General features: G+C 38.9%; 1 long non-coding RNA gene across 1 annotated transcript; it reads left to right on the forward strand.

Moving 5' to 3' along the window:
* The first annotated feature begins 6,436 nt into the window (after nucleotides 1–6,436).
* Nucleotides 6,437–21,199, forward strand: LOC148506781 (uncharacterized). Its single transcript, XR_015869737.1, has 4 exons — nucleotides 6,437–6,497; nucleotides 8,905–8,998; nucleotides 16,144–16,276; nucleotides 21,125–21,199. It is a non-coding gene; the product is annotated as an uncharacterized LOC148506781 (long non-coding RNA).
* Nucleotides 21,200–21,917: the final 718 nt, after the last annotated feature.

Consider the following 21,917-nt stretch of genomic DNA (forward strand, 5'->3'; position numbering starts at 1 on the left):
CCCCTGGTCAGAGGAGCTTAAATAGCCTGTCAGCTACTCAAACAGGATTTCATCATGGCACCTATACTTAGTCAGCCAGACACTGCAAAACAATTCTTCCTTGTGATGGATGTTTCATCAGTAGGTGTAGGAACAATTTTAAACCCAGTATGGAAAGATTCTCAGCTTCATCTATGTGGCTTCTTCTCATGGAAATTTCAACCTGCAGAGGTTGATAATGCCATTGGCAAAAAAGCAACTTTTGGCTATGAAATTAGCCCTTGAAGAATGGAGACATCTCTTGGAAGGAGACAAATTTCCAAATATCATCTTTACCGACCACAAAAAATCTTCTGTATCTAAAATTTGCTCAGTGTCCGAATTCTAGACAAGCCTGTTAGTCACTTTTCTTCTCCAGATTTGAATTTCATTAGAACTTCTGTCCAGGGAGTAATGATCAAAAAGCTGATGCTCTCGTAATGCCCAGTCATTTCGGAGGATCGTCACATTATCAATCGATGTTCCATATACATTTTATCTACTCCTTTCATGGGCAACACTTTTGCTTCAGAAAATCTTCATAAAAAGCTTCTTCACTGGTGTCACACATCACTCTTTACAGGACATAAGAGATAGCTAAGGCTCTAGAATTACTGCAGCAAAATAATTGGTGGCATATTTTAAATAAAGATGTGAAAGAATATGTAACAGCCTATCCCAATTATGGTCTCAAGACAGGCTACTGCTGGACTGCTGTTTTCATTACCTGTTCAATCAGTACCATGGACCCATATATCCATGCATTTTGGTAAGGAACTAGCTTCCTCCAATAGCTACAATACTATCTGGATAGTAGTGGATTGTTTTTCTAAAATGGCACATTTCACACAATTAACTGGTCTTCTGTCAGCTTCTGATCTATCTCAAATTTTCATCAAGGAAATATTTTGGTTACACAGGTTTCTGGAGGAGATCATCTCTAATCGTGGAGTTCAGTTTGTGTCAAAATTCTGGTGGTCCCTCTGTACTGCATTACAAGTCAAGCTCAAATTCTCTTCAGTGTACCATGATCAAACTAATGGACAGACTGAAAGAGCAAATAAGGATTTGGAAATGTTCCCATGTTTATATGTTTTATGTTCTCAAGATGACTGGTCTGAATTACTTCCATGGGCAGAGTTTGCTCAGAATAATCATTATAACAATTCTGAACAGCATCTCCATTTTATACTGTATACAGTCTACATCCAAGGGTTCTGGATTTCTCTTCACTTCCCACAGTGGCCAATCCAACTTCTGAAGCAGCACTTCATAGGTTTGCTAATTAGAAAAAGGTTCACTTGGCCCTTTTAAAATCTTCTGTTCATTACAAAATATGTACAGACAGAAAACTTTTGGCTATACCTCTACTGAAATCAGGATATTGGGTATGGCTCTCCACTCAGACTACGGGTTCTTTTGATGAAATTTGCACCCTGTTTTATCAGACCATATAACATTTAGCAAGTCATTAATACATTTGCATACAAGCTTCAGTTGCCACCATATTTATGGGTTCCAAACACATTTTACATATCTCTGCTCAACCACCTCATTATCAACAGGTTCCACTCTGGCATATTCAAAGCACCTAAAGTTCAAACTCAACGTGGTGTGGAATATGACATCAAGAAGTCCAGTTGTCATCTAGGTCAACTGCAATATCTCATTGATTGGAAGAGGTATGGACTGGAGGAATGTGTCTGGATAAATGCCGGGGATGTTCATTCTTCTGTTTTTCTGCTCTCATCAAGATATTCCATAAAGTCTTTCCTTCCAAACCTAAAAGCTGTCCAGGGCTCAACGGCAAAAAGGGGCTGTGCTGTCACGTTGCTGTTCTTCAAACCCACTTACCGTACCCAATGCTGTCACTATTCCTCATGGCATTCACCTGCAGTCCAGATTCCGGGTAACATAATTTCCTAAGACAAAGCGTGGCTGGAGTGCTGCCATATTGTGTCTCATCACATCTAGTTGATTCATTCCCAGACCCAACATTTCACATGACCTTTCCTGCCAATCCACATTTGGAGCACCCTTTTTAAGGTTCTCAAGTTCACTAGCACATTGCCAGTATAACTTGTCTCACCACTAGTTCCTGGTTCTGGGTCAGTGGCTCCATCTGCTGACTTCCCCTGTTTGTCATTATCATAGAAACAGACCACAGTGGATTAGATGTCATTCTATTCATATTCATTTAATGGTGGCTTTCCAGAAACAACATTCACCTGACATCATACACACAGAAAGCCGGCTACTCTCACTTTGTGGGTTTATGAGGAGTGTAAGTGGTGAAGGAGAAAGTTGTAGGAAAGAATAAGGAGAATGATATAAAGTGATTGCTACAGTAACTGTAGTTATTTTTTTTAGAAGTTGTCTTTTTTCTTGTTCTGTATTTGTTTGAGCTTTTTTTTCCACATAGTCTGTTTTTTTAAGTCTTGTGTATGATTTTTTTATGTTTGTTTTATTTTTTTGTTTCATATTTTCATTTGTTTGTGTATTTCTGCTAAACTCCAGTCCAAAATCATCATAATCCTCCATAGTCCAATTGGATGATGATCCTGTCAATCAATTGTTGCCTGTGAAAATGAATTCATTTACCTGCTGTTTCAGCAATTACACCTGTCTAAGGATAGTACATTTTTTTGGTAGGTTTGCTGCCAATTTCATGGTGCTTTTCAAAACCCCTGCTGTATAAATCCAGGGTATCTATTTTATTTTTTTATTTTTAAGGTCTAAAACTTTGATGGTGCTTTGATATTCAATTCTGTTCTGTTCTATTCTAAAGTGTGCCTTGACAGCATTTTTTCAGTGGTTTTGGCCTTAGTAAATCTGCAGATAGCAAAACCACCTCCACACCACTGCCAGACCCGCCGCTTGGTAAATTTTTCCCATTGTATGCATTTAATTGAAACAAGTAAAAAAAAGTATCATCATTGTCAAGTGCAGATTTTCTTATGAAAACCTACATGTAGAACTTTGCAGTTTTGGAAAGATAAATGCTGAAACAAGAACCATATTATTTCTAAAACTACACACATTTCCTTTTCCTGCAATTTCAAGCAAAAGCCATTTTTGGCCATTTTGAGTACACTATCTTTGTCTTATGGATACTACGTAAATAATTACAGATTTTTATGTTGAAATGTGACCAGCCATTAAGTGCCAAAATAAACTCAGCAGCAATTTGAGGTATGAGAAAAATAAATAAGGGGTTTGGCTGCCCTGTAGACATGATGGGTGCTATAAGTGTGGAGGTACACAATGCACCAGTTGGAGATTTATTATGAACAGAAGAGAATAATTTTTTTTATGAAGAATGAAGCTTCAAGGTTTGAGAATGTATTAACTGCACCTTATATTGTGTAATTGATATATTGAAATGCATAGGTAATGTATAAGATTTTTATGTGACTATCCTTTGGAAAAACATTGGAATGAATACTATGTTACATGTAATGCAGATAGAAAACAGGAACAAATCAAAAAAACTAAATGTTAACTTATTACAACTAGATGCATTCTTCTTTTACAATGATTGTGTTGCATTTGGAATAATTTTTACTGCTTGGTGTGTTTGGGCAAGTTTTATTTCAAGATATGCATGGCTTTATTTTGGTGTAATTATGTGATGTTGCACCTCTTCTTTTATAGAAAACAATGAAATATAAGAAGAAAATACAATTTTCAATGATTCTGATCATGGTTACTACAGTAAAAGTCATTTAAACTGTATTAACATAGCAAATAGAAAGGGACAGGCTACCAGCTGCAAAGATATAAGCTTTCTAAAGCCACAATACAAATATACAATTCAATCACAGTTGCTATGTAATAAATATTATAATCTCTTGAATGGTGGCCATGAGGTCCTCAATGAACAATGTTATGACAGGAATCACAAGCCCATGTAAAGCATTTACAATGTAGAAGAATATTTCCAATTACCAGGAATCATTGTCCCAGATGTGGTTAGAGAAGAATTGTATTACTATAAATGAAAGGAGTCCTGGGTTGAAGGCTGAAGAAGACATAAGCAACAAACCCTTTATAAGTAACGTCAGTCTTTCCTTAAATGGTAAAGATTCAATGGTTCTTCACCATCAAAGATAGGGAGGGCAGCAATTTTTTTTATTATCCAGCACATGGAGCATGGAATTGACACCCCCCCGACATACAACAAAGCCCTGCCCCCTTCTTTGATTAGCCCACGTCACAGAGCAGGGATGCCCATCAATGGGTGAAACCATCTATGGTTACCCATTTCATGCTATTGATAGTAAGCACCAGTGATACCGTTGATGAAGACCATCGATGGTTAACCCTCAAATGGCCACCCCTAATGGAGACATGGATGGAAAGTTTGTCAGCCTGCAAGGTGTAGTGAAAGAGTTTGGACTTTAGGATATAATCTAAGCAGCAGGCAGAGTGACAGCAGTTACAGTATCTCATATCTAGCAGCAAGTTGCTGATATTCTGCAGTGAGGAAAGCTGTCTACAATTTTGGAGGCCTCAGAGCAGCAGAGATATTTCTACAGGAGACTGCACTTATACGCTGATACAGTTATTAGCTAAGTCAAACAGATCACCAGACCCAGACTGATACAGTGGCTCAGTGTTCCTACTGTGTCAGTGAGAGAGAGAAGAACAACATATGATATAGTCTAAGACTATTTCAAAGACATTTATCTGAAACATTGATCCAGTATTCCTGCTCAGTAATATTCCAGAGAAAATTATTTTAGAATATTCAGCTTTGGAAGTTTATGTAGCACAATGGTCCACTATTCCGCTTACAGTATATTACACCTCTGCATGAAAGATACTTATTATATCCACACTGTGGGCATTCATAGGTTATTCAGGAAGGTCTGCTAACACTAATGCAAAAAGGGTGATATAAAATATCCCCTATAAACTGCCACTTATAGCAAAACACTTATATTGGAGCAAATAGCCAAATAATCTTTGTGAATGGGTGAGGATATCCAGCACAAATAGCAGCCATCTTGCACACAAATGTCAGCTGCCCCAAAATGTGTCTTTTATCATCAGAGACACATTGTCAATTGTTTGTTTGACTGTCTATAGGTTTAGGATCCTAAGCATGGTCAATTTTTTATAGTAAATAAGGTTTTGAAAAGAGGTTGTGGAGTGCATTAAAGGGGGAATGAGGATTGGGGAATTCTAACTGGCATCAGGTGTCAGGAGTGAGCTGTAAGGGCAAACAATTAGGGTTTGGGAAGTGTGTAATGAAGTAGTGGTATAGTGGGGATGAGAGATATAGAAATTAGATAATACAACAGAAAGGGTATCTTGTTGTTTTTACTAAGAACTTCTATAGATACATTTTAATGTATTGTTTATTTTTACTACAGATATAACTGGTATTGTATTCTTATATAAACATTGTATAGAGAATGATTCCTTCACCATACCATTTTAATAAAATGTAAACAATTTGCCCATAAGTGGGCATTTCTATTTATCCCTCCATTGTATTGAGTTTAGTTATAAAATTAATTTGTGTGTCACCAACTAACTCTTATTTTTAGTTTAAAGGCTTCTCCCAGGTTACCCATGGTGGAACCTGTGAAGACCATACAGTATGGCTCGGATGGAGGCACTGCACTAGGACAAGAAAACTTCTGAACAGAGTTCTGTGTAGAACAAAGTAGCTACTCACCAAGAACCATCACAGGTGAGCAGGTGTTACAATAACATAGACAAAAAGCATCTGGTAGCTTCTAACCCATAGATCTGCTTCTCGTCTATGTTGCTCATCCATGTTAGTGTTGGCCTGGATTTGTACCACTGGCCAATGATGTCACTGCACAGACCCGTATTTCTAGTCTGATGGGAGCAGAAAATACACCACAACCTCTATCACATCTGCTAAGACAAGAAGCATGGGGGCAGACAGCCCAAAAGAGATGTGGGGCACATGAAGAGTTGGAAATGCCAAGGGCACCCACTGACAATCTTACACAGCCCTGTATGGAAAATGTTATGGCCTTTGCAAAACAGATATGTAATTGGCAAAGTTGTACTTTATTTATTTTTAGAAACACTTCAACCAGTGTAATAAAATTAAGCTAAACGGAGCTGTTTTCAGAAGAAAAGCTAAAATTAATAGGTTGTAGGTTGGACTTTGACGTGATGTTTAACTTTTTAAGAAACCTTCACTACATATGATATGTCTTTCCAGTTGCAGGAGAACTGAAGCTTTAGAATAGTATATCCTGTGAGAACAGGATGCAGGTCCTGTTCTCTTTGTAACATGATTACTCACATGCTAGAGTCATATTGTTGGTGTCATGCCAGCTGCTTGTGACTTGCATGTCATGTGTATGTTAAATGCCAATGCCTGATATTCTATCTTACCTCTACAATATAAAAAGCCCAAATAATAAGCATACAGCACTACTGGAGAGAAAAGCTTGAGCTAACACCAACAAGGACAAAAGTTGAGTAAGTTTGTAAGTATGTTCTTGCTACTGTACTCTGTGTAAGTAACTTATACTAGAATTAACTATTTTTCACTATATAAATGTTATATTTTATATTTTTATTAGAACATGTTGAATATAATGAAGTACTTGTAGTTCTGGAGATACTACTTTTCTGATTAGACTCAATCACTTTTAATACTGACCATTATCCTAGTTTCTGAAATACATATAAATGTAAGGATTGGTTAATGTCTCAATACAATATACTGAACTCCATGACAGGAGTAGAAATACTGTGCAGACTATTGTAAACTAGAGTGATTGCTGTAAAGCAAAATATTCCTAAAATTACTGCAACAATTGGTCACTAAACAAAATAAATTAGAATGTTCATAAGAATACCAATTAACTCTGAATAAAAGTTCTGTATTGGATAGAAAGAAAATAAGTTATAGTAATTGAAGAAAAGGAAGAAATGAAAGGAAAAACAAAAGAAAGACACACAATGAATGGGCAATACACAATCATGCACAATACAAGGCTAAACATTAATCTGAGACAATAATCAGATCTGTAATAAAAAATAGAGCTGAAATAATTAGTGATTTAATGCATAGTACAGCAATGTTACAGAATATCCGTAGACAATGTGTTAGTGATCCACTGAAGAAGACAGGAATATAAGGTAGGGTGGGTGATATGCAGAAAGAACTGAATTATTACAAATTCACATAAAGAATTTAATAATTGGTTTTAAAAGTCTGCAGATCAGGGAACCCAACATTACTGCATTTCCCCAATTGCAATAAATATGATTGAACACTTTTGATTACGTGCAAGAGCCACTAAGATACGCAGCTGTGTGGTCCGTCAGGATTGCAGGTTTCCACTTGCAGACCCAAAGGATCCATGGACTGGCTGCCATCTCTTGTCAGATGAAATGATCAGTGAGCTCAGTGGGATTTCTGTCATATACAGTATGATGTCACTTCACTGTGCACATAGCCCTGAATGCCCTGGGAGCCTGCAGATTTTAGCATATCTCACAGAATTCCTTCCCCACTCAACAGTTTTACTTTACAGTCACCTAGCCTCTCGTTCTCTAGTCTACTAGTGCACACCTGTACTCATGGGGCTCACCTCTGTTACACAGAAATTAGTAGTAAAGTATGAGGAAAAATGGCTTCAAGTTATCTGTGTAGGTTTAGCAATAGGAGACTGATTCCTTTTAAATAGAAAGATTTTTGAACAGATTTAAATAAAATGACCTATATCCACTCCTTAGATTTACTCTCTAGCACAGTGTATCTAGATATTATTTTCATTGCTGATGCTACATTTTCTATTTGCAAGGTGTATGCAATTCTCTGTCTCCTTTTCCCATACAAAGATGCTGTCAGTAACAGGGATGGATTGTGACTAAAAATAGGCCCTGGTATTTAGAGCACATAGGCCTCACCTCACATCAGCATCTGGCTCCTGGCATAGACTCCTCCCCTTACTATTCCTGACTCCTCCCACTTCTTAGTCTATGTTCTTACAAATATAATTCATATTAGAACAACATACAAGTATAAATCATTCTCTGTATTAAAATACACACACCAGAGCACATCCTGCAGGTGACTCAAACATGTGCCATAGTCACAAATTTGGTATTTGGTTGGTTCGGTTAGGTAAACCTGGCACTACATTGGTGTAAGTCACACACAAGGATAAGGGAAGGCATTTTCTAATTGACCAAGCCCTAGCTTAGCAATTGTAGAGGATTAGATAGTGTTCACTGTAGGAATTTTTTAGGGCAGGGGGTGCTGAGCACAGAGAAGGACATACCAAAGCAGAGTCGTTACTACACATTTTGATGCCCCCATCCACAAATGAAGCAGGGAGAGACGAAAAAAACAGGTTTTGTTTGCTGGAAAGGGGCATGACCACACAATAGTACCCCCAATTCAAATTATACCACACAGTAGTGCCCCTTAGACACATTACACAGTACAGCAGTCTCCCTTCATCACTTTACACCGCACATCGCTGCCGCTGCTGTGGTTTCATGCTGATGCGCAAACTGTAATCAGCTGGCGGCCTGGCACAAAATCAACAATGCTGCTACCAGGGCCCCCGACCTGCCCATCTGGCTATCGGCCCTTCTGGCATTTGCCAGTACTGCCAGATGGGCAGTCCAGCTCTGGTCAGTAGATTTGAATAAAATAGCTTGAATCATGCCAAACCTCTGACATTGGCCAGATAATGTAACATGTAGCATGTAGTCTGCTGAAAAAGTTACGTTAGACAGTGTACTGTATATAAGTGTGTTTCACATCACTGTAAAAAAAAAGTCCACAAAGGCAGATTTGTCCTATTAGGACTTGATAAACAAGTGTATAAATGATATCCTCTTGTACAAAGTGATTGCAACATGTGTTATTAATAGATTTAGAGAAGCCCAAGATGAATCCAAAACTGATAATTCTGATGACAGCTGTGGCCCTCCTCTGCTTTGCACAGCTTGGGAATGCAGAAGAAGAGTAAGTGGACTTATTTATTAAACAATAGAATTTAATGTCTGTTATTTAAATTTAGTTCACTTCAGTTAAACTTAAATAACATATTCTACTAATTACATCCCATCTACACAGCCCACACATAACTTTACATATGTTCTCTTTGTACGCTCACACATCCCTCTGACCCCAGGCCAGCACTGCCATGTGACTGGATCATAAGCCCAACAAGAACTTATGCAATCTGGTTTGACCAATATGCAATATGTAGCACTTATCCTTGTATATGTATTTCCCTATAGATGGTAATGTTGTGTGCAGGGTCCTTTTGCCTCTTTGTCTGTCTGTTATCCCCCAGTCTTGTTTAATTACTGTTCTATTAATATTTCATTCTCAAATGTAAAGCACTTTTATCACAAGTCTCTGTGCAAGGTGTCCCGCCACTCGAGGAAAAACTACAACCTACTGTATCGCCCCTCCTCCCCCAAATACCAAACTCACAGATCCTCACATAAATTGGCTTTTGTTATATAAAAGTAATAAATCTTACATGGCTGGCTCGCAAGGCTGCAGTCATATACATGAATGTCTGATGTGAAACACTGTCCAGAATCCAGTGTTTCTGGAAGATCTCTAGATGGGAGTGAGGGAAAGACTACATATTAGAACAAAGTGATGCTTAATTTCTCTGCGATACTGACAGATATAAGTAAGGAAACACCACATTGCTGGTCATTTGGGGTCTTTCTGCACCTGTATTATTACTTATTGCCAGATCACCCAGACATACAGCACTGGAAGACCGTCTTTATTGATCTGAATATCAATTTTAGCAAGACAATAAACTGAGAGAGATTCGGACTCTGTGTGACTGATTTAGTGTTTCAAAGCAGCAATCTTCTCATTGATCTCATTAACCTCACAAGTGGATTATTCTATCACTAACACAATTCAAATTAATATTTATTTAAATTCAAATCCATTTTCCAACAAAAATAAAGATTCAACATTCGAATTGTTGATGTGTTATGGATTCTGAATCCTCTCTGTATTCTTCTAGCTTTGCGATAGTAAGTTAGATACAAATAAAAGTCTGTTGCTCTTTTCTTAAGTCTCACAAGTTCTTGTTCTAGATGTCTGTTAGATAAGGTATCAACGGTATCACTGAGACCTTCAGTACATAAAATGCAATTTATTTCCAAATCAGAGAATGACAAAGGCCCCTAATTACTACAATCCACATTTCAAATGCGGATTGTAGTGTGATAACCTCACCTAAATTTGCATTGCGAATTTAGGAATAATCATGAGAATGTATCAATATTGTCAAGCAGGGACAAAGCTTGCAAGAAAGCTCTGTCTCTGCAAATCCTCACCGCACAATTATCGCTGTATTTTTTGCCAAAAAATGCAGTGAGAGTGCCTCCGCACAGGCGCCGATGCCGGCTAGTGCTACCCCCTTCCCCCCACGATTGCCCCGCCACCCCCCACTCCTTGCAGCTGACACTTACCTCGGTGATCGGTGAGCTCTCTCCTGCAGTCAGCTGGTCGCTGGAGCTACTGGTCTGTGAACCTGGTCAGCTGTGCTGTAAACTGAAATGCCGGTTTATAGCACAGCTGACTGGGGTCATAGTGCATGGGCCCTGGCGACCAGCTGATCGGAGGAGAGCGATCACTGAACAGCAGACCCCCAGCTGCAGGTAAATGTTTGCTTTGGTTTTTCTTTTAACCATATTTTTTTACAGTAATCAGCTTGTGGTCTAGACAACAAAGCTGATCACAGGGGGCCGGCTCTCGACTCTGCTCTGCCTGTCAGAGCGGAGCAGAAGTCGGGAATCGGGGGGAACCCTGCTTAATGCCATCTCCAGATGGTGATTTTATAGCATGGCTCCCAAACGGTAATTTTTCACAATTCTCCCTTAGTAAATTTCTAAGGAAATTGCTAAAGAAATGCAAAATAAAGGATGTGGAGCAGTATTTCACGAAAACAACTCCAATTGCCCTTTAATTAATTTCAGTGAAACTAAAATAATGTGAAAGGGTGTGAAAACAGCCCTTTTCACATTATTTTAGTAAAAAATATATTGATAAATAGAGCCCAAAGGTTTCTGAGTAATTACCACCAGCACCATCTGTGTTAACAACATTTTCCATAATCAAATACTGTAAATCTATAAATGGTGTCAGTGCAAATTCATTAAAAATACGTGATTTTTATATAAACAGTTGGAAAATACTAAAGTAAAAAGCCAAAAAAAAACATCTCAATCCAAATTACCACACTCTATGGGTTATATACAATTAGCCACGGGGTTTACCCCGCGACTAATTGTCGCGCTGGTGGTGAGTCAATTAATGGGGATTCCACGCGCGAGTGTCCACGAGACCCCGCGCACGAGTCCCCCGCTGTAGTGCTTTACCTCGCACCTCATGTAGGTGCGAGGTAACAGCTGCACGAAGCCACCCTTGTCGGCCTCGCACGCGACAGAATAACACACTGTTTCCGCACTTCTAGCGGAAACAGTGTGTTTCCGCGAGCGAGAGCACATTTACTGGCGCGGGGAAAAAGCTATTTTATTGAATAGCTTTACCCTGTGCCGCGGGACTTTCGAGCACAAATTACTTGCGGGAGAAGTCCTGCGGGTAATTGAATATACCCCTATTTGTCAGTGTAGTTGTAATACAAATATGGAGAAAAGAACAGCACTCCAAACACATATAAACAGTGTCAGACATCAATGACATTGTAATGATGGATATAAATACAAGAAAGTAGGTACTCTAGGGACTTATTTTTAGATCTCTTAAACATATATCGGGCTCAGCAGTTGGATTGGTTCTGGACTACCGCCCACTTTTTTATATTTTATATAATTATTATATTTTTAATAAATGTTTTCTGTGTATATTTGTTTGTGTGTTTTTGGTGGGCATCCTATCAGTGGGTTTTGGCACATTCGTTTTTGATATTAAATAATTAGGGGCAAATTAATACTGGGACATGATATATCCCCAGTGTGACTCTTATAACACAGTATATCAATGAAAATAACACATAATTGAGTAAGACATTAGCACAAAAATATAAGATAATAAACAGATCTAGTTTATTAAAATATACACTTAGCTACAGTCAACTTCCAGTGCAGTTCATAGCCATCAGCTTAAATGATTCCTCGGGAGCTCCTTTTACCTAAATAAGTTAGACACCCAGATTGAGGAACATGGAGAGTGGATGCCATCAGCTTGGCTTCAGGTACAAGGGCTACCATGTCTTGTCATAATTTTTTTTAATTAACAGTTATTAGGGGCAGTGAAGAAATTGGTAACTTTCAAAATTAATAAGTACAAGCTTTAGAATACATACATTTGTTTCCTACTTTATACAGCTGCAGAGGACAGTCTTTCCCTGATTATGAATATAGAGAAAGAATAATATATTTGCTCTCCTGCTTGTGTATATACTGTAAACCAAACACAAAGGCCAGACAACTGTTGTCATGATAAAACTAGTATTCTGTGTATTAAGCACTTTAAGCTCAATAATAACTTTTCTATGCATGTCACTACATGACCAGACAGTTTAACTTGTTATTATAGTATGTTGGCACAAAATATTCTGTTCAACAGCATTTTTCAAGGTCCTTAGCTTAGATAATATGAAAACACACAGAGGCTTACACAGATGGTCTATATGTGGCAAGATACATGTACCACTGTTATTAACCCCTACTGGTACAATGATGTAGCTTGATAAAGGAGTGCAGACTGCAGTATCTATAAAATATCACTGCTCACATACATTAATATATGTTTCAAGTACTCTGTATGGGTTTGGAAAATGTGGACACATCCCCTTTGTCAGCTCTCACAAAACACACATAACGTTACACATCCTCAAAAATACTTTAATGACCCCTCTAGAGAACATTAGTGCTCAATGATGTTAATAAACCCCCCACCCCCACATAACATTACTACACAACCCACCATCCCAGCTAACATTAATACACCCCAACCCCCAGATAACATTGACAGTTACCTATTTCTCCACAGACACTTTTCTATGCTTGAAGGAGGCTCTGGTCTCTGTAGTCTCCTCATATTCACCCCACAGAACTACAAGCAGGGGAGAAGGACAGCAATATTTTAGGAGCAGAGAAGTAGGAAGAAAAAGGGACTCAAAAAGGCACTTGGAGAGGGGAAGGAAAAAGGACTTAAGGACAGTAGTACATTGGTGTCAGGGTCCTGGGGAGGGAGTGCCCAACATGCACAAAGTGAAGGGAATTGTCTCTGCTGTGGCTGCTAAATGTACCACACATGTTTACAGTCTTATTAAAGAATGCACTTTTACAATACCTTTGGAGATTCAGTTAGGAGGCTTTACAAACCTTCTCACAGCTGCAGGCAAGTTATATACATTTAATAGATTCTTTTAGCACCTATTGAGGGCTTTTTTGTGTCATGTTTACAGTCTTGGCTTATAAGATCTACTCGATATTATGGTTCTGGGCAGCTTCAGTGACGCCCCCTCAGGTGCCCATGCCACATTCAACTGCCTAATGGTAGCACTGGCCCTAACAAGAGTCTAATATTTTTATGGTGCTGCTCCTTGGTATAATGTGATAATTATAGCTATTTTTGGTGAAATTGACCAAAAGGTTTTATAAGTACTTGTGAACTTCTATTAAATATAACAATGACATGTAGGCAAAAACAATGCAATCTATAAGCTTCTTTTAACAGTTTGACATGGAATAAACATGATTGAAATACTCTGCTTTATCTCAAGCGTGATTTTGGGGAACATTTCAAGTAGGGATGGAGATATGATATTACCTGAACGAGGCTAAAAATGGGGAAACAGAGAAGTGGATTAGCCAAGCTTTATAGGTCCTTGCAGGAGGATGTGATAAGACCAATAAGGTATGATGCTCTAGCCTGACTCCTCATGCTGCTAAAATAATAGCATCAATGAATCATCCATGCTACAATATAATAAGTGGTGATTGTGTCATAATATTTTGAGTTTTGGGGTATATTTACTTAAGTATGTGTTTGTAGAAGTGGAGTTGTTGCCCATAGCAACCAGTCAGATTCTAGCTATTATCTTCTAGATAAATGTTAAGTAGAATCTGATTGGGCACCCAAACCTTGGATTGTTTGCACTTTTCTGCTCCACTCCTCAGGAGGGGGTGGCAAAAATGGCAGTGCTGGTGGCAGTTCTCGCCCAAATGGAGCAACAATTTCATTGTTCTGTTGGGCTTCTGATACCGACATCTGCTGGTGCAAACAATTGAATTGACCCCTATAAGAGAGAGAGTGAAAAGTAGTAGAGTCTGGAAGTAGATAGTCTAACCACTACTATTAGTCATTTGCTGCACCACAGAGAACTGTCTACTCAGACAGCTGTACTGAAGGGTCTTGGAGGAAGGATACAAGATCCACTGTGGAAATTCCTCTTAACATTAATATGACTGGACAGAGGGCCCCCATCAGGGGGGATTGCCGGGACTGGAGTCCCAGGCCCGGACAGAGAAGGGCCTGTGTGGCAGTGGTGTGGATTGGTTCTGGACTACCGCCCACCAGCTGATTGCAGCTGGAAGACCAGCAGACAGCCATGGAGAAGCAGCAGTGGCACTTCAAACTGGGCACCAGCCATGAACCAATCAGAGCTCATGGACCAGCAGCTAATCAGTCACGGCCATAGAGGTGGCTCCTGTTTGGCAGCCGGTCCGCGAGCTCCGGTCAGCTCACGGCCAACACCGTGAGCTAACCGGAGGGGGGGGGGCATGCCTATTTTTTCAGACCCAGGCCCCACAATTTCTGATGGCAGCCTTGAGTGGACAGTATGAGCCTAGGGAAAGTGCCAGAAATCAAGCTCCAATGCACAGCAGCAAGATTTCTTATAACAATGGCAGCAAGTAAAGGTTCAAGTTGATAACATCCTGGAATGCAGCTGAAGTATGAGGGAGCATAAAGCTGAAGCAGCTCCCATAGTGTCAGCAGTAGAAATCCGGCCTGACAATATAAAATAGGCTCTTTTCAATATCTGGGGTGTTCTAAAACCACAGGTAGTAAAGTTTTTTTGTTGTTGCCACCAAGCAATGATTTTGCATATATTCTGCAAGGATGATGGTCCCATGGGCCTCAATAGAGAAGGCAAATTCTGGTGCAAAGGTAAAAGCTATCCAGGCAAAAATATTGTGTTCCTAAATAGATTGAGGTCTGATATATGGAGATGGACTTGAGTTCCCAAAGAAATGCTGATCCTATAACATATTTTAATGGATTTTGTATATGGGCAATCCCATAAGCAACGCTTACAGCATGTGTTGTGGTTACTAAATGTAGTGCATCGTACAGTCCTATGCTGTGAAGCTTGGAGGATAACATTAATGCTTTCATATATTGCTTCATGGAAGTTGTCGAAAATGTGTTTGTTATTTCAAGGTATTTTTTCTGATTTAAAGAGACGGCGGCTTGAGAATTTATAAGGCCTGGAAATAGTTTTAAAAGATAATGTTATTTGTCTCAATGATAAGCCCAATGAGTGATTAGATTACACTCACTTTTATTGAGTTTTAATATGATTAATGGTACCTGGATATCTAGAGTAGACAACTGTATAACATCAAATTTGTAACTTAAGTCTTGGAGGTTTAAGTAATTTTCTCTAGTTGAATCTGTAGTGTGCCTATGGTATACACACATACATTATACTGCAGTTATACAGTGGTGACAGCAGGATATAGGTCATTCTCAGCAGTGGTAATATAGTATCATCTCATCAGGGGCATGTCTGATACACAGGGCGCTCAGGTGCGGAAAGCCTCATTTTGAACAGCACATGCGCAGTTACCAAGTCGGAGGTCATATTTCCGGCAGCAGCTCTGGGTCCTAGTGCCTGGTGGATAAACAGAGAGGAGAGACAGCACTGATTGCTTTCTCTAACATGTTTTTTCATTCAACTATAACTTTTTCAATAACTTAAATTAATTTATTCACTTTCTTTTCATGTATCAATTTTTTTTTTTCCATCAGTCGTCAATTCACATAACATAATTTGTTATATTACCTGATCAAATGTTAATTACAAATACAAGTGATGTTTGACATTTTGATTTGCTAATACTGTATATACTGAGACTAAATTATTTTCCTTGCAGGTATGAACAAAACAAAAACGATGCTGAGGAGGAGGATGAGGATGCAGGCGAAAGTTATGATGATGATGCTGATGATGATAATGATGATGATTATGAGGCAAATGACACTAGTGAGGGTGAAGAATATTCTGTGGTGGGTAGTTAATTATATATAACAATTTACTGTAAGATGAGAAATACATACTGTATAGTTTGATAATTCTTTTAAAACCTAATTTTATTTTATGGTAAATGTTTCCATTAAAAAAAAAAATAATCACAAATATGATCATTACTAAACTGGTATAATATGTTCTACAGTTAAATGCAGTGGTGGATTTTACCCAAGGTCTGCAGGGCTGCAGCCCCCCAATAAAATCCACCACTTCAGTGAGTCAGTTGCAGAATGCAGATCATGCCTGCACTGGCTACGCTGTGACTGGCAGTGGCTTCCTATTTGAAGTGCTACCTGCCAGTCACACATAGAACAGGCAGCCCCAGGGGGATGTGTTTTCTCCCCTTGGGACTGCCAGTCTGGGCTGTGTTTAGCAGAGAGCAGCTTCCAGTGGAAGCCGCTGCTTTGCCTTTCAGGCAGCCCTACACTGCTTCTAGGGGCATGCAGTCCCTAGAGACCGGTTGTTATGCCACTGCCACTTGTGCAAATGCACCAGTCCTGGTACCAGAACACAGCACAGAAAAGTTTTTTTTATACAGTATACTATGTTTTTTCCTTACACTCCTCACAGGACTTCACAGACCCTCAAGAAGAACAACAAGCCACAGGGGGTAGGCAATAGTGAATTCGCCCATCACTGCTGACTGGGGGCGTCACAGTTTCAGTAAGCCCAGGCTGCAGGAAGATTTACTTCCTGCAGCCATGTGTGGGCAATCCTGTCAAGACTTTGTCATGATTGCTGACATCTGTGGCCAGAGGAGAGAGTGATGTCCTGAGATCTGTGAGATCTGCCGTAGATGATCATGGGTCAACCCAGCAGTAAATAGACATTTTGCCCTGGGCCAGAAAGAGCATTTGTGTCCCCCCCATTTTTCAAATAGATCATAAGGCGGGCATCCAAAAAAGGGGTGTGACCTCATTTGTAAAGGGCATGATGAATCTGATTTGTGCCGTACGATGATGAAGCGATATTGATCCTGTTGTACCACTGTTATCCAGGTGTCACTGCCAAATACAGAGTGAATCCAATGGCTGCAGTGATGATACACAATAATTATACACAATACTCACCAGCTCTAGATTTAGGAGAACGCTGGTGAAGCTGCATCTGCAGCAGGATTTGTTTATCAGAACAGCCAAAAATAAGTATAAACTTACTATGCTCCTCTGGCTCCATAAAAAGCTGGGACAGCTGAATGGTGCCAAGAAAATAACTTCCATGTTCCATGTGATAAAGCATCATCTGGTAGATCACCAAGAAAAAAATCTTATCCAAAAAAATCTCCCGTGTCCTTCAAATAACCAAATTTTAAAGGCACAACTTTTGTAAAATACTATAAACAAATACAGCTAAGGGCTGTAGAATGGAACTTCTGGCAGATATGATGGGTCTGCCAGGAGGATCCACCAAGGTTTTGTGTACACATACAAGAAAATGGATTTGGACACCAATGCTCTAATACTACATTCATGCACTTAACATGAGAGCTCCTTGTTATTCAGTTACATTATCCTTTATTTTAAATCACACATTTTTTTGCAGTAATACCCAGGACTTGAACTCTCACATTGACAGGCAGGAAGGCTCCTGTAAACATATGTGCACCTTTAGTTACAAATTCATTTATTTAACACACACAGTTCTCAATACTGTCATACCCGGGACTTGAAGTCATCACCTCCCACATTGCAGTCAGACACCTTATACATGGAGCTATATGATCATGCAATGGAAGCCTTTCAGTTTAAAACCATTGCAACTAGACTGATGTATGTAGTGTGCAGCAACTCATCCATTCCCCTGAAGCCATACACTACATAGATCTGCCCAGCTGCAATGTTGATTAATTTTTACAAAAGTATATTGTGTCTCATATAGTTAGATTTTGCAGGATTCCACTACAGGAGCAGATAGCTCCATGTGTAAGGTGTCTGACTGCCATATAAGAGATGATCTGTTCAAGTCCTGGATGTGACATTATTTTGAAATGTGCAGGCTAAATAAAATAGGTTGTGACTGAAGGTGCTTGGGGGGAGGTGACCAGATGAAGAGGCAACGAGCCGGGGAGAAGATGGGGGTGGCTAGGAGAGCAAGCTTTTAGTGGAATGCTTATAAACAGAGAATTGACAGGCAGCACCGAACAGCACCCCTGCCCTGCAATGCCCTGTACAGTGGCACACTATCGCACCACCCTAGTTACGGCCCAGCCGATCGCTGTATATGTGTGTGATGAGGCGGAGGTTAACAAGGGTTTCCATAGCAGCAGGAGTCTCCGAAGTGATGTGAGCCAAACAGCTGCCAGAAGGTTACCTTCCATCAGCTGCAGGTGGGAATTTCTAATGCTTATGCAAAAGTGCCAATGAAACCTGGCTTGTCGTGGTCACATCTTTTGCAACCAAGCCAGGCAAATGGTTAAACCATGTCCCTCCTATGTTAGCAATGATCAGTAATGGTGGTGCAGCTTACTGTAGGTGTTTAATATACTGTAGCAATAGTGTACCAATAAGAAACTAAGGGGTACATTTACTAAAGTGAGAGTTTTTAGATGTGAGTTTTAAAAGTGATGTTGCTCATAGCAACCAATCAGATTCTACTTAACATTTAACTAGCACCTTCTAGAATAGCTAGAATCTGATTGGTTGCTATGGGCAACATCACTTTTAAAACTCACTTCTAAAAACTCTCACTTTAGTAAATTTACCCCTAAACATAAATCTGTAACAAAATTCAGTAGACTTCGTATGACAAACATGGTAATTCATAGTTTCTGTGCTACAATTTAATACATAGTGTATAGTAAAGGTTATGTTATTCAACATTGGTTTTCCTCTTGTATATCTACTACAGAGTTCACACTTACTTCATTACTATTTATCATTGGTACACATATAGTCACCATACAGGTAGAGCCCTTACTTACCTTCTTCACAGATTGACTCTTACAGAGATTGGACGCTTCTGCAAGTAAGCAGCATGCCCACTTTCATACTTCCTTCTGTGTGCAGGTTACCTAGCATATACTAGTATGACAAATATACTCATCTATTGATCTAAATTAGGGTCCACAACCTTTCATGTGTGGACCAAAAAAAGTTGTCTTTTGAAGCGGTTACAATAAAAAGCCCTAACTTTGGTAAAAATGTAAAATATGTTGAATGTACTACAGAAAATTGGAACCTCTTTCTGTTCTTAAAAGGTCCCTGTGTGATAGAAAAAAAATTATATTTTGTATAGGATTCAAAGATTTCCTTTTCTTGATCATTAGAAAGGGAAACACCACATTTTTGGGTGCATGATCTTAAATAAAAATACTTTATTGGATTCTTTTGAGTGTTAGTTATTAAGAGGTTCTCAATACTTAATAAAGACTTGGATCTACTATGATGTTATGCTGTGTTTTAACAATGTTAATACATTCTATTTGTTTTGCTGATCCTGTAACTTTTTATTCAATTTACAGTATCAAGTGTCAGGGTATCCATGGTGTTAGTCTCCCTTTATACTTAGGTTAGGTGTGTTATATTGCATGGATAGGTTCACATGTTAAATAATGCAAATTTGAATAATTTATTGAAATTTATGTAAGACTCTACCTGCCCTCTAGTTATAACAGTATTTTACACTTAGTGTATAGTATATTTTACTAAGAATATAAAAATACTGTATGTATGTAGACAATCATTTTGTTAGCAAGTAAATTAGAGGAAGGTTAGATAAAAGGGTATGTGTGTGTTTTGTGCTTTCATTTTATGAATAAATATATAGAAATATATCTGGTATATTCCTCCATAAGAAAAGGAAATGACTTGTATTTGACATTAGAGACTGATCTGCTGTCACCAAAACCTAGTGATCTGTAATGCACTTGTAACCAGCACTCTGGTGCATGAGACTGAGGGACAAATTGATTTATTATTGGGACTTATTCCTTATTGCTCATTGCTGGGGAGAGATCCTATGGATCCCTATATCGGTAAATGTTGCAGAGTGCAGCTGAGCCCATAGGCTACAATGGCTAACACTATCTGAAGATAACATTAGCTACCAGGACCAAGCTTGGTAAATTCTACATTATAGTAGCCTCCATAGTAACCTATGAGGGCTGCTTTAGCTATTAAGGGGGAGATGTACTGTACTAAGCTCTGGAAAGCTCCTAACTGTCATGTTGCATATTATGGGCCCCATTTATTAACAATGAATAACCCCTTTAGCGCTCGCTAAAGGGGTTATGTCATCCTTTCCGGATTCAACAAACAGCGGTAATCTAAGATTACCGCTGTTTGTCACAGCATCGTTCTCACCATTTTAAGATGGCGAGAATGATGCGGTCTCCTTCGATGGTAATGGGGACTCGGCGCTGCCCTTCTGGCTTCAGCGAAGCCTTCCTGGTACTTACCATCACGCATGCGCATTACACAGGAGACCGTCGCTGGCAGTATTAGAGGTGGACTTAGCTGGACCACGCCGGAGGGGTAATTATTGATAAATACTAATGAAAAATGCAACTGCTATTCATGTTCATTAATAAATGGGGCCCAATGATTGAAAAATGACAGTTAGCTGATTGGTTGCTAGTCTATCACTCTCCAAATTATCACTTTGCAGAGCTTAGTACATCTTCCCCTCAGAATGGGTGATTGAAGCAGATTTCTTTACCAGTTGTTAGTTATTTTTTATAGTCTGAACTCATCACTGATCAAAATTTGCTTACTAGTTTTAAATACAAGATACACTTCACAGAATACTATTCTACTTTTGACTAATGTCTACATTTAGATTGGCTAATACTGTATTTGCTAACAATAACTTTTTTCTCATTGGTGTAGAGGAAATGAAATCTAAATGACATCGCGGGATGGGATACACAATATGTTGATGATGACCTCACTGACGTTGCTGACATTCAACATTTTAATATTAATACATATTTGTCTTGATAATTGATGTGCAATGTTATATGGCAAATTTATCAATTAAAAAATTACATGATCATTACTAAACTGGCATAATGTGTTCTGTAGTTATGTTATTTTAATTTATCCTGTAATTGAATTTTAACTTTATGTCTACAACCATGTATGCAGTTCTTCAATGTATCCATTTCCTCACTTATTAAAAGCTACTTTATTTATTTGCTTTGAGGGACTGCATCTATTTTTCATTAGATTGTATGTATTTCTTATTTTTATCCAACACATCCACCAAACTAAATAGATCAGTGGTTCACAAAATGAGTGCTGTGGCACCCTGGAACTAGCAGGGGTACCACGGATTGGTGGTTCAGGACCAAATCAAATTATTTATGGTCAATGTTATAGGCAAAATCAGTGCTGGTGGCCGCCAATCAGAAAATATATAGACAAGCAGAAGTGCAACCCTGACCAACACCACATAACTGAACCTAGGGATGACAGTTAAGCACAATTTACTTAATGTAATACGTTTTGCTACATTTCTCCATAAGAAACTTTTGGCCTAGGGGTGCTGTACAAAATAAAAGCTGATACTCTAGTGCGCTGTTATTCATGAAAGTTTGGGAACCACTGAAATACTGTAGATGCAGAAAATCAGCATACAGGCAGAAGAGGATTCTAGAATATGCCAGATGATTACAAAAAT

The sequence above is a fragment of the Taudactylus pleione genome, unplaced genomic scaffold, assembly GCF_031769625.1.
Source record: "Taudactylus pleione unplaced genomic scaffold, aTauple2 ptg000396l, whole genome shotgun sequence".
Taxonomy (NCBI): Eukaryota; Metazoa; Chordata; class Amphibia; order Anura; family Myobatrachidae; genus Taudactylus; species Taudactylus pleione.